At 36.1% G+C, this 12284-nt stretch overlaps 1 pseudogene; it reads right to left on the reverse strand.

Annotated features, from left to right (window-relative positions):
- Positions 1-293: 293 nt before the first annotated feature.
- Positions 294-2392, reverse strand: LOC102961774 (annotated as a pseudogene).
- Positions 2393-12284: the final 9892 nt, after the last annotated feature.

Genomic DNA, 12284 nt, shown 5'->3' on the forward strand with positions numbered 1-12284 from the left:
TTGCCCTAGAGCCCTCAGGCTAGAAAAGCTCTGGGGATCAGTAAGCTGCGTTTCTTCCTGATTCTCAGCCCTTCAGCATCCCCATCTGGTCTCAAGTTATTTTGTTGGGAAGATGCCATTTTTTGTGCTTCCCCCCCCCCCCATTTTTCTTCATTGTGTTCTTCTTTACGTCATATATATTTTCCCCCAAGCACGTGCCCTCTGAATCTCACAGATACTATACTTTCCTTAATGAAATATTACAGTTCACTGAGTGTCTGGAGTCCTCAGCTTGATTGATATTGGCTGATACGTCAAAAGTTCTCATTTTCAAATAGAGAGAGAGAGGTTTGTTTTTTAATGTAGCCCATTAAGCATCCTGCCCTGCACGTGTCCTGGTCTTCCCCCCCGGAGTGAGGGGAGAGACCTGTAGGTGCACTGGAAGGGCGATTGGCGTCTCTGGGCCGCTTCTGCTGCACTTTGAGCCTCTCATACTCCCCCTGGAAGACATTCACGGCCTGGCTGACGGTCTGCACGCTGGCTGGGAGGTTGGAGCTCACAGAACCTTCTCTCTGTTGCTTGGGGATCAATGGAAGTTACTGAGGAAAGGCCTGTCTTATCTGACCATAGTTGGCACAATAGGCCATGGGACCTGAATACTTTTGATTCCAGTAGCCTGTTGCAGGGAGCCTGTGGTGGTGGGCCTCTGTGCTGGGTAGGGGGGCAGGGATACCAGTGGGAAACAGTTTCCACGGTAGCTTGCCCACTGGCCTGTTGGGGAGGCCCGTGAAGCCGGTCACCCCAGTAGGGGATGGGGCGCTAGGCACGCACAGCTGGTGAAGTGATGCCCGGAGAGGTGCTGCCACCTGAATCGGGGTTACGGTGAGGCCGCCAGGACGTTCATGTTGAGGGCCACCATCTGTTGCATCTGAGCAGCAGTGAAGGCAGCCATGGGGTTCAGGTGGCCATCCGGCACAAATGACGCCATCAGTGCCTCTTGCTGCTGTATCAGTGCTGGTGTGTGGGTGCTGGGAGCCCCAAATGGGATGGCCATGGGGTTGAACATGCCCACCTGGCCAGTTATCTGCTGCATTTTTAGCATCATGTACTCTTGTCAGTGTGGCAAGATTGACCACCAGACTGGATGAGGCTCCTAGAATAGTCTAGCTCTTTATTTCATTTTTTTTTTTTATGTGTTTTTAACACTAAGAAAATTCTCTGGAACCTTCCTCCATTTGATTGATTTGATCTCTGGTACTGGCCATTTTTCTCTTCTGCCTGTTAGTTAAAATAATTTTAATTTTACCTTGCCAAATTTATTTGCAGCTTATAGGAAATCAAATTCTTTTTTATAAGAGAAATATTATCCTAACTACTCTGATGAAATTATTTATACTTACATAAAGTCTTTGTCTTTCTTATTAATTCTGTCACTTCAGCTGTTAATTCTTTAGTTTGTTAATTTTGGAACTTAAATTAATGTTCTAATTTTTTTTCTGAACCTTATTCTTTTCTCCAGATTTTCAAAAAGATGGTCTTTGAGGAATTGCCTTCCGCCCCTATTCACACTTTCTGTGTTTCTCTGTGTATTTTAAGGAGAGGGGAATGGTATTTTTTAGAGTTCCTGGCCAGCTTGTTTCAGGCTGGGCTCTACCAATGGTTGGAGGAGGAGAAGGCGGGTTGATATCAGCATTAATACAGCAGTAGCTAACACCAATTCAAGAGCAAGCCTCTTTTCCACAGCAGTCAGAATTGGCTCCTTGTCTTCCTTGGTGGTCTTGTTAATCCCACCTGGAACTTTTTGCAGGGTTCATACTTTACCTTGGGTGGTTCTTTCCCCATGTTGCCTATCAATGGTGGGGCCGTTTATCAAGGTCTAGGTACAGCTCCGCTACCTCTCCTTTCATTGTGGATTCCAGGAAATAAGCCCCTCCCTTTTGTGCCTCAGACCTGCAGATCATAGCTCTTTCCTGTAGTTGCTAACATCCGAGTTACCTCACTATTTCCCTTTTGCTCTCATAGGCCTTCCAATACCCATGTAACCAATTCTCTGTATTAAATTTTCTGTGAAATACCTTAAATGGTTTCTGTTTTCCTTATTGGCCTTTGAATATGTTCTTCTTATTTGTCTTTGGAAACTTATTATATAGAGTTGCCAGATAAAATAGAAGATACAATATTTAGTATATGCTTATAGTGAGAAATTAGTCATTGCCTATCTGAAATGTAAATTGAACTGAATGCCCTAAATATTTATTTCTTAAATCTGACAGCACTATGATTATATTCTTTACCAACCTGCTCTTTTGGTTATGGTACATTATGGTTTAGAATATGCCACTGAGAGAGATGTGCTGTTGCTGGTCTTCTGTAGGAGGTTTCTCACCTTGAGGGATGTATCCACCTGAAGCATCGTTATCCCTATCCAGTTCTACTGCCAGCACTCATTGCCTTAGACTAGGAACAAGTGAAGATGCTGCTGCAAAACAGCACACTTTGGGTTTAGGGAGCCATACTGTGTTGGAATTCATCATATGAAGTCATTAATGTTAACTGACAGTTTTCTTAAAATAATCCATGTGGGTTTGTCTTGAGTAATTTTTTATTTAAAGATTTATAGTCTATTTTTCTTCCATTCAATTGAGCTAAATGTGTGCATCTGTTTGTTGGATAATTCCTATGTGAAAATATTAAAACATTTAACTTACTGATCTCTAAATAAAGCAGGTCACATATGCCTGCTACCTTTTTCTGTAATGCTGTTGAAGGTAACTACTTAAATTTCCATTTTTCTTTTTAATTAAGAGAAACAAATGAAAGATAAACACACAGCTTGTGATTAATGTGGGACCTTCAATTTAATCAGTCATGAAAGGAATTTTTGGACTTCATGTGCAAGACCTAACAGATATAATGGCACATCTACTCAGAATCAGGAAGCAGATTTAATTAGACAATTAGTATTTTCTATCTCAGTTTTGATTGTCTTCCCTATTACTCTGGATTTCAAAAGATTTCATTCATGATATGCCAACATTTAGTTAAATCCTTTCCTTACTCCATGGATTAAACTTCTTTGGAGTCAGCTTAAACTAAATACCTGATTCTGCTAAAACAAGGTTACATATCATTACATTTTTATAATATCTTTATATGTGTTTTCTACATGTGGCAAGATATGTGAATAGTCAGTCAGGATACTTTGGTAGTACAAGTTAAAGTTATAAGAACAGTTTATTTTGATACAGATAAGGAAAGATGGAAAACATCTTTGTAAATATGAGATCAAGTCCATTAAAAATAACTTTAAATGAATAAAGAAAAATAAGAGTCTGGTTTTTATTATTTTTTTCATAACTTATAGAAAAATCTAAGAGAATAATTCATCCACAGTCCTATTTATACTCATGTTCAAAGGGAGTTATTGTCCAACTTAAATAAGTGAATATATAAAATCAATGTACAGAAATCAGTTGCATTTCTATACACCAATAATGAAGCAACAGAAAGAGAAATCAAGGAATTGATCCCATTTATAATTGCAACCAAACCATAAAATACATAGGAATAAACATAACCAAAGAGGTGAAAAATCTGCATGCTGAAAACGATTATGAAAGATTATGAACGAAATTAAAGAAGACACAAATAAATGGAAAAAAACATTCCATGCTCAAGCATTGGAAGAACAAATATTGTTAAAATGTTGATACAAAGCAACTTACACATTCAATGCAACCCAGTCAAAATAACACTAGCATTCTTCACAGAGCTAGAACAAACAATACAAAAATGTGTATGGAACCACAAAAGACCCCAGATAGCTGAAGCAATGTTGAAAAAGAAAAAGAATTTTAAAAAGGTGGAGGCATCACAATTCCAGACTTCAAGCTGTATTATACAAAGCTGTAATCATCAAGACAGTATGGTACTGGCACAAAAACACACACATAGATCAGTGAAACAGAATAGAGAACCCAGAATTGGACCCACAAACGTATGGCCAACTCATCTTTGACAAAGCAGGAAAGAATATCCAGTGGAAAAATGACAGTCTCTTCCACAAATGGTACTGGGAAAACTGGACAGCAAGTGTGGAAGAATGAAACTGGACCACTTTCTTACACCATACACAAAAGTAAATTCAAAATGGATGAAAGACCTAAATGTTGAGACAGGAAACCGTCAAAACCCTAGAGAAAAAAACATGCAGCAACCTCTTTGACCTCTGCCACAGCAACTTCTTAATAGACATGTCCTGAGAGGCAAAGGAAACAAAAGCAAAAATGAACTATTGAGACCTCATCAAGATAAAAAGCTTCTGCACAATGAAAGAAATAATCACCAAAACTAAAAGGAAACCAGCAGAATGGAAGAAGATATTTTCAAATGACATATTGCATAAAGGGTTAGTATTTAAAATCTATAAGTAACTTATCAAATTCAACACCCAGAAAACAAATAATCCTGTGATGAAATGGGCAAAAGACATGAACAGACAGTCTTCTCCAAAGAAGACATCCAGATGGCAAACCGACACATGAAAAAATGATCAACATCACTCATCATCAGGGAAATACAAATCAAAACCACAATGAGATACCACCTCACACCTGTCAGAATAGCTAACATTAACAACTCAGGAAACAACAGATGTTGGCGAGGATGTAGAGAAAGGGGAACACTTTTGAACTGTTGGTGTGAATGCAAACTGGTGCAGCCACTCCAGAACACAGTATGGAGGTTCCTCAAAAACTTCAAAATAAAGCTACCCTATGACCCAGCAATTGTACTACTAGGTATTTATCCATAGGATACAAAAATGCTGATTGGAAGGGGCACTTGCACCCCAATGTTTATAGCAGCACTATTGACAATAGCCAAAGTATGGAAAGAGCCCAAATGTCCATCGACAGATGAATGGATAAAGAAAATATGGTGTATGTATATACAATGGAATATTACTCAGAGATTGCAAAAAATGAAATCTTGCCATTTACAACAACATGGATGGAACTAGAATGGATTATGCTAAGTGAAATAGATCAGTCAGAGAAAGACAAATATTATGATTTCACTCATATCTGGAATTTAAGAAACAAAACAGATGAACATAGTGGAAGGGAAGGAACAATAAGATAAAAACAGAGGGACCATAAGAGACTTAAATACAGAGAACAAACTTAGGGTTGCTGGAGGGGTGTTGGGTAGGGAATGCACTAAACAGGTGATGGACATTAAGGAGGGCACTTTTTGGGATGAGCACTGGGTGTCATATGTAACTGATGAATCACTAAATTCTGCTCCTGAAACCATTATTGCACTATATATTAACTAACTTGGATTTAAATTTTAAAAAAAGTGAATGTATAGGAAACTAAATTATAAAAGAATGAATGCTAAACAATGAATGTTAACTACAGTTTATTGGAAAAAACTATGTGTCTGATTTCTGTTCTATACAATCTATTACATGTTATATGCTATATTTTGTATCTAATTATTTCTAACAAATAAATTCATTTTATTTCTTGTTTACAGAGACATGGATGACTAAGACTCTATGAACAAAACCAAAAAAAAATGTTCAAAGATGATAAATAATTCTGATACCTTTTCAGAAAGCATACTCTAAACCGGAAACAAATGTGTAGGATAAGCATCTGAGGAAAGAAAGAAAGAATAGGCAAGAGGAAAAGTTAGACTGAAATACAGTCTTAAAGGGATTTGCTGAAGCCAAATAAATAACAGAGTCTGGGAGATCTCCTCAGAAGCATTCTACTTGCTGGTGAGGGGGCTGGGCCTACATAATCATGTATCCACCAGTGATATGCATTGAAGGAGCAAGACCAGGAGTGAAATGATCCTCTCCAGCTGAGGACAATTTTCTAAGATGGCTAATAGCTGGAAGCACTTACACCAGCAAGGACTATATCTTTCAGTCCTGAAGGAACTTCTGAACAGCAAATCACAGACAGAATCCACTAAAATGTCATAAAGGCCTTATTTGGCAAACCAACAAACATTGTGGTTACCAATTGGATAGACAATGGTGATCAAATGGAGTGAGTGACAGAAATAGGATAACTGAGGGGCACATGGCTGGCTCAGTCAGAGGGGCATGTGACTCTTGATCGCAAGTCATGAGTTGGAGCCCCATGTTGGGTGTAGAGATTACTTAAAAATAAATAAATAAACTTAAAAAAAAGAATAAAAGAAGAAAAATTGAAATTTCATCATGAATGAGGTAGAGAAAAAAGAAAAGCATGAGAAAAGTGTTACACTTCTGAAAACCTAGTATATTCTACTGCATTCTGGTTGAGCTCATAATGACTGGAGCGGGGGACATGGTTAAAGTTATATAACTCTATTTATGAGGTAATTTATTGGAATTGTTAATTAGGACATTTTATAGAAGTTAAAAAAAAACTTGAATGTGCGTTGGGTGGCTCAGTTGGCTAAGCATCCTACTTAGGCTCAGGTCGTGATCTCACATTTCATGAGTCTGAGCCTCTCATTGGGCTCTACATTGACAATGCTGAGTCTGCCTGAGATTCTCTCTCTCTCTGTCCCTCCCCCAATTGCTCTCTAAATTAATTAATTAATTAATTAATTAAAAAAAAAAACTTAATGAAGTCAAATTCTTTGCACCTCTAATCTGTAGTTATGGGATTAGACCAATAAGAAAGCCAAACAAATAGACTTGAATAAGAATATCCATATACTAAATGTTTGATAGTGTCTAGCAGGTTCACGAATTACTTGTGATAAGTCTTTCTGAAGATATAGGAGATAATTACGCAGGGGCTCTATCTTTGAAAAGTTCCAACATACACACCTAGTTTTAAGGTCAGTGTTCACTTAGCCCTCCATGTGGACACTGATATTTCCCTTTCAAACACTGAAAATATATAAACCTTTATATTTAACTAGATTTCATTGTAGATCTATTTGGTCTCTTATCCTCCTCCTCCTCTAGGAAAGAACAGAACACACAAAGCATGTTGCCTAAAATTAGCTTATATTTCTCTGCGCCTCACTAGAGAACTATCTTGTTATTTTATAGGTCGACCCTTCAAATAGTAAGATTTTTTTGAAACATCAAAAGTTCAATTGCTGAACTAGGTCCAAACAATTCTGAGACTAATAGAATTAAAATGAAATTATTGTCATATACAACTATTTCTTCTAAGTTAAAAAATATCCATTTGGAAATATAGTTCACCTCGTTTAATTATCTTACATAAATGAGATACAGGAATTAAGGTTACACAGTAAATTAATTGAATAAAGAAGACCAGAATGCAATTTGGTGGATATACATAAGCAGTGTGTAATAGATGTTCAATAAATGTTAAAAAAGTATGTTCCTCAGTCATAAGCTATAACGTGTTTCCATTAAGCAATGTGGAGTAGGCTAATATGGAACATTTTTCTCACCTTATACCTCAAACATGTCATCTGTAACTTAGAAGAGAGAATAGTTTTATTATTGATGGGTAGAAAATAAAAATTTAATTAGATATTTCAAAACATAATATGAATTTAGAATAGATGTGGTTTATAAAATAATATACTTTATTATCAACTGTATATTTTCTAGGGTTTACAGATTTTTCCAGGACAGTTAAGTAGCCTGAACTAGTAATGTACCCCATTTACAAATAAAATACTTTTCCAAAATCTGTTTTTAAGGTATTCTTTGGGACTATCTTTACTTATTTGAAGATCAGTCAGAGGCATAAACTATTGATTGTTCCTAAATTCACATTTTAGAAAGAGAGATGGGGCCTGCAGCAATCACACAGAGTTACTAGCTAAATAAAAAAGAGTCTTTTGCAGTTCTATATTGGACTGTTAACCAACAAGGTGAGGGCTACGATATCCTCTGTGTTTTGCTCTTTGGTTATTAGAGTTAGGTATAGCACAGAAACATCAAACCCTATGCTAATTCTCTTCAAAGTGTACCTTTACAGTATATGTGATATTGTAATAAGTCCCTAGAAAAGGCTAAAGGAAAAAATTTCATATATATATGAAGTTATATTTGGCTTTTGCAACATTAATAAAGGTCTCATTTTAGGGCACCTGGGTGGCTTAGTCAGTTAAGCGTCCACTTCAGCTTAGGTCATGACCTCACAGTTCATGGGTTAGAGCCCTGCATCAGGCTCTGTGCTGACAGCTCAGAGCCTGGAGCCTGCTTCAGATTCTGTGTCTCCCTTTCTTTCTTCCCTTCCCTCACTCATGCTCTGTGTCTCTCTCTCTCTCTCAAAAATAAATAAACATTAAAAAAAATAAAGGTCTCATTTCTTATAAAATAGTGCACAATGTAATAAATCCATCAAATGATTTGTATGTTTACTAATTACCTTTAAAAAAACTACAGAAATTTAATACTTTCTAATAAAGAGCAAGTATAAATACATTAATAAGAAACAGAAAAGGGCCATCATTATTCTATGAATAAATTTAAGATGGCTTTATTTTTATATCACTTATGGTATGCTAATACTGTGAGTGTATTTATCTAGGTTTGAATAAAATATAATTATTTACTTTTCTTAAAGAGTATCACTGTAAAAGAGAATAAACATTAAACACATGTTGCTAGCCATACAGAGGGATCCTCACTTTTAGCTTTACAGGAAGGGAATATTAAAATTCTAAATTTTGGAATAAATTTTCTCTAGTGTAATTTGATACTGAAGAATAAGTTAATATATCTTTCTTGAGTTTGTTTATGGGGGTTTGTAATGTCTATTGATAAACTGACTTTGCAAACATTCAAGCTTGCCAATTTGGCTTTCTCTTACTTTTTGGGCTCCTGTACAAGATTATTTAGTAATTTTTGTTTTAGTTTGTTTTTTTAATATAGAACAATTTCTTTTTCCCTTCCAACAGTACCTGAGTCCATGGGCCAGAGTATTTTCAATGTTGTTGTTACGTGAGATTGAGACAAAAATAATTTCTCATACTTTTTGGTCCTGTGATTGTTAATGAATTCTAATTTCCAAAGGCCTTTGATGGTCTATCCTATTTAAAAAAAAAGGAAAGAAAGGAAAAAGCCCTGTTAGAGTTATGTTTAAGGAACCATCACAGCAGGGCTGAGTTAAAACAGTGAGATCTGATTGTCCATTTACTGTCCTACGGAGCAAAGTACACTTAATTGATCTTTTCTTTAGTTTCCTCATATGTAAGTGGTACAACTTCTTGTCTGAAAAAGATGCTGTAAGAATTAATGAGAAATTCCATTTAAGACACTTAGCTCTATGTCTGACAACTGGTAGGCATTTAAAAATGCTTGTTGTATTACTGTTGTCATTGCTCTGTTAAAAATATTCCTGACAATAGTTCAATTCCTCTCATGAAAAAAGTAAATGACCAGGAAAAACTTCTGAATACAGATCTGAAAAGAAGATGCAAAAATTGACCCAATGTATTTTCATATGGCAAAATGTATTTTATACTTGACAACAATGGGAGTGCAAGCATTCTAATTACCAAGTCCATTGTACCCTTTGACATTTCAAAAATAAAGCTTATAGACAATTACAGATTAGCTGATAATCCTTTAAAATTAAACTTTGGCTCTTTTGCCCTTCTCAGTCTCCATTATAGATTGTTTAGAGGATTGGATGAAGCCATGAGGATAAACAAATTATAGAAAATCTATATTAATATACAAATTCCTATAGTAAAACCTGAGTGATTATCAAACTGTTTAGACAATTTTCATGAGCTATCACTGTGCACAAAAAATGTGCTAGTTCTATCAGAATTCTTTTAGGTGGCAGACTGTCACCTTTTTAGGTGATCTCTTTTCAGGGAAAAAAAATGCAACCAAAAGATTTGAGCATTGGGCGTTTCTCAGAAAGGCCTTCTGAATCTCTTGCCTTCTGTTTTCTCTAAACACATGAAAGAACTTAAAAAGTACATAGTGACTTAAAGGATCACATTACAAGACAATAAATTAAATATTTATATTTCTCTTCTTAAAATGCATGCCTTGGTCCTAACACACGTAACACGTGCACGCGTGCACGCTCGCGCACGCGCACACACACACACACACACACACACACACACCAGAAAAGCCAAGATAAACTTTCTGTCTGAATTAAACTCTGTAAGAGAGGAATCCTAAGAACAGTATGTCTGGAGTTGTATAAGTAGGCCCCTTATTTTTTGTTGAGAAAAGCTTATCATAGATCATCAGAGGTTTGGGTCCTAGATCAGAATACTGGTAAATATGAGAGACACTAACAATTTATCTGAAGAGGTAACACAAGGAATCTTATTTTAATCACTAGCAAGCAGTATCAGCTATTCTTTCAGTAATAACTTCTCCCCAGATTTCACATGTAAAATCAAATTTCATTTTCATCCTTAACTGTACTTCTATCTCCTATCTATGCTAAAGAGTGCTTTCTGCTCTGTAATTTTTGGTCATATTGGCTTCAATCACTATACAATTTTGTCTGCAATATTCGCTCTGAATCTGTTATTCTATTGCAAATTAAGCTTAGATTTCATGAACATCATAGTACGCATTTTCCTCTTCAAAGCACCTGTGAGCTCACATGTGCACATATACCCATGTGTGGTTTTATGTGTGTGTGTGTGTGTGTTCACTGTAGCAGTGTCAGTTTAAAAGCATGATTTCTTGAAAACAATGCACATGCACAAAGCCCAGGCAAAAAATAGGGAGGAAGAAAAAGATGATGCATTGATTAATGGTATAAAAGTCTTTAAAACATGGCTTCATCACTGACAGAAATAAGGAAGTGGCAAAGTCAGTTTTTAAATGAAGTTGAGGCATTTGATACTATGGGTGTTGAGGTTGAATTGACTAAGATATTGGCAACGAAATAGTGTTTCCCCTCTTAGTTCCCTTTATTTCTAGGTTTGATCAACTTGGCATTTTTTTATGCATCTACACAATATAGATTCTATGCTCACAGAATAACAGACAGATACTCTTTAAAAAACAATTACCATTTGAGTGAATAATTTTGACAGACTGTCATAATACAAGATACTGTCCTACATTATGGTAAACATTTGGCTGCTACACACAATTATTAGAGTTTTCTAGTTATTAGAGTTCTCTATTTAAAAAAGTACCACCTCTTTTCTATAAACTTATTTAAAACCCAGTCATTACTACATAATGAAAAATAACCTTTTCTGGTGATTTAGTAAAGTGGAGATGAGCCACTTTGCATTCTCAGTGGATATGGATGATTTCTTACAGTATTTTATACTATTATGTATACTATCCCTTTACCCGGAAAGGCACCATTTAGCCAGTCACTCCAATACTTTGTGCATTTTAGTTTATTAATGGTACAGATATTTTTGGTTTATCCTAGAGACCTGCTTTACACGCTTCCACTTTGCTCTGTTCCCCTGAAAGCTGATCTTTATGAATTGCATCAAATGAATTTCCTTGCTCTCTGACCTCTAATTGGTTTGGCCAATGGAACTACTAGTGAACTACTAATAGTCAATGGAACTATTAGTGGTTGATTAGAAAGACAAGACGGTTATAAAGCTACATCCTTCACTGCCTGGTTGTAAGCTGATCATGGTGGAGACCTTAATTCAAAGGCTCAGCAGACCTCTCCTATAGTTGTAGGTGTGACAGAGTTCTGGTATCAGCTTTCCACTTGAACCTCACCAACATGGTTGGGGGGGGGGGTAACGGCTTTCTGCTAAAGCCATCCCTTGTTGGTTTTTCTTAACCCTGCCAATACCTTTGTAAAACAAAACAAAACAAAGCAAAACAAAACATTTTAGTATCAATCTCTCTTGAATCACCCCTTTTGGATGTGCCATGTGTTTCCTACCAGGAGCTTGAATGATAACCACACTGGGTTAATTATATTTCTCTCTAAAACTTTTGCTCCAAGTCCCCTTTTTACAAAAACTTGAAGACTGATTTTAGAGCACCTGAGTTTTATATTTCAGATTCTCAGGTGTGGGCTTCCTATTGGAGGTGTCAAAAATGAAGTCTTTTCTACATGATTTCAGGTTACTGCAGAAACAGGAGGAACAATGGATATGAAACAGCAATTTTAAGATTGAAAAATGAGGTTAGAAAAAAATACATTTTGATAATTTCTGTATAATTTAAAAGATAAAAACATTTAATGCTATTATTCTTATCGTTATTTAATGTGGCCTTACATAGAAGTTTTTAAAGGACTGTGACCCTCATGTTCTTGTGAACCTAGTTTTCCATTCCAGTGAAAAATTTCCCACGTTTCTTCCCCTTACCCTTTAATATTTTTTCATAACACTAA

Source organism: Panthera tigris, chromosome B2 (genome assembly GCF_018350195.1).
Source record: "Panthera tigris isolate Pti1 chromosome B2, P.tigris_Pti1_mat1.1, whole genome shotgun sequence".
Taxonomy (NCBI): domain Eukaryota; kingdom Metazoa; phylum Chordata; class Mammalia; order Carnivora; family Felidae; genus Panthera; species Panthera tigris.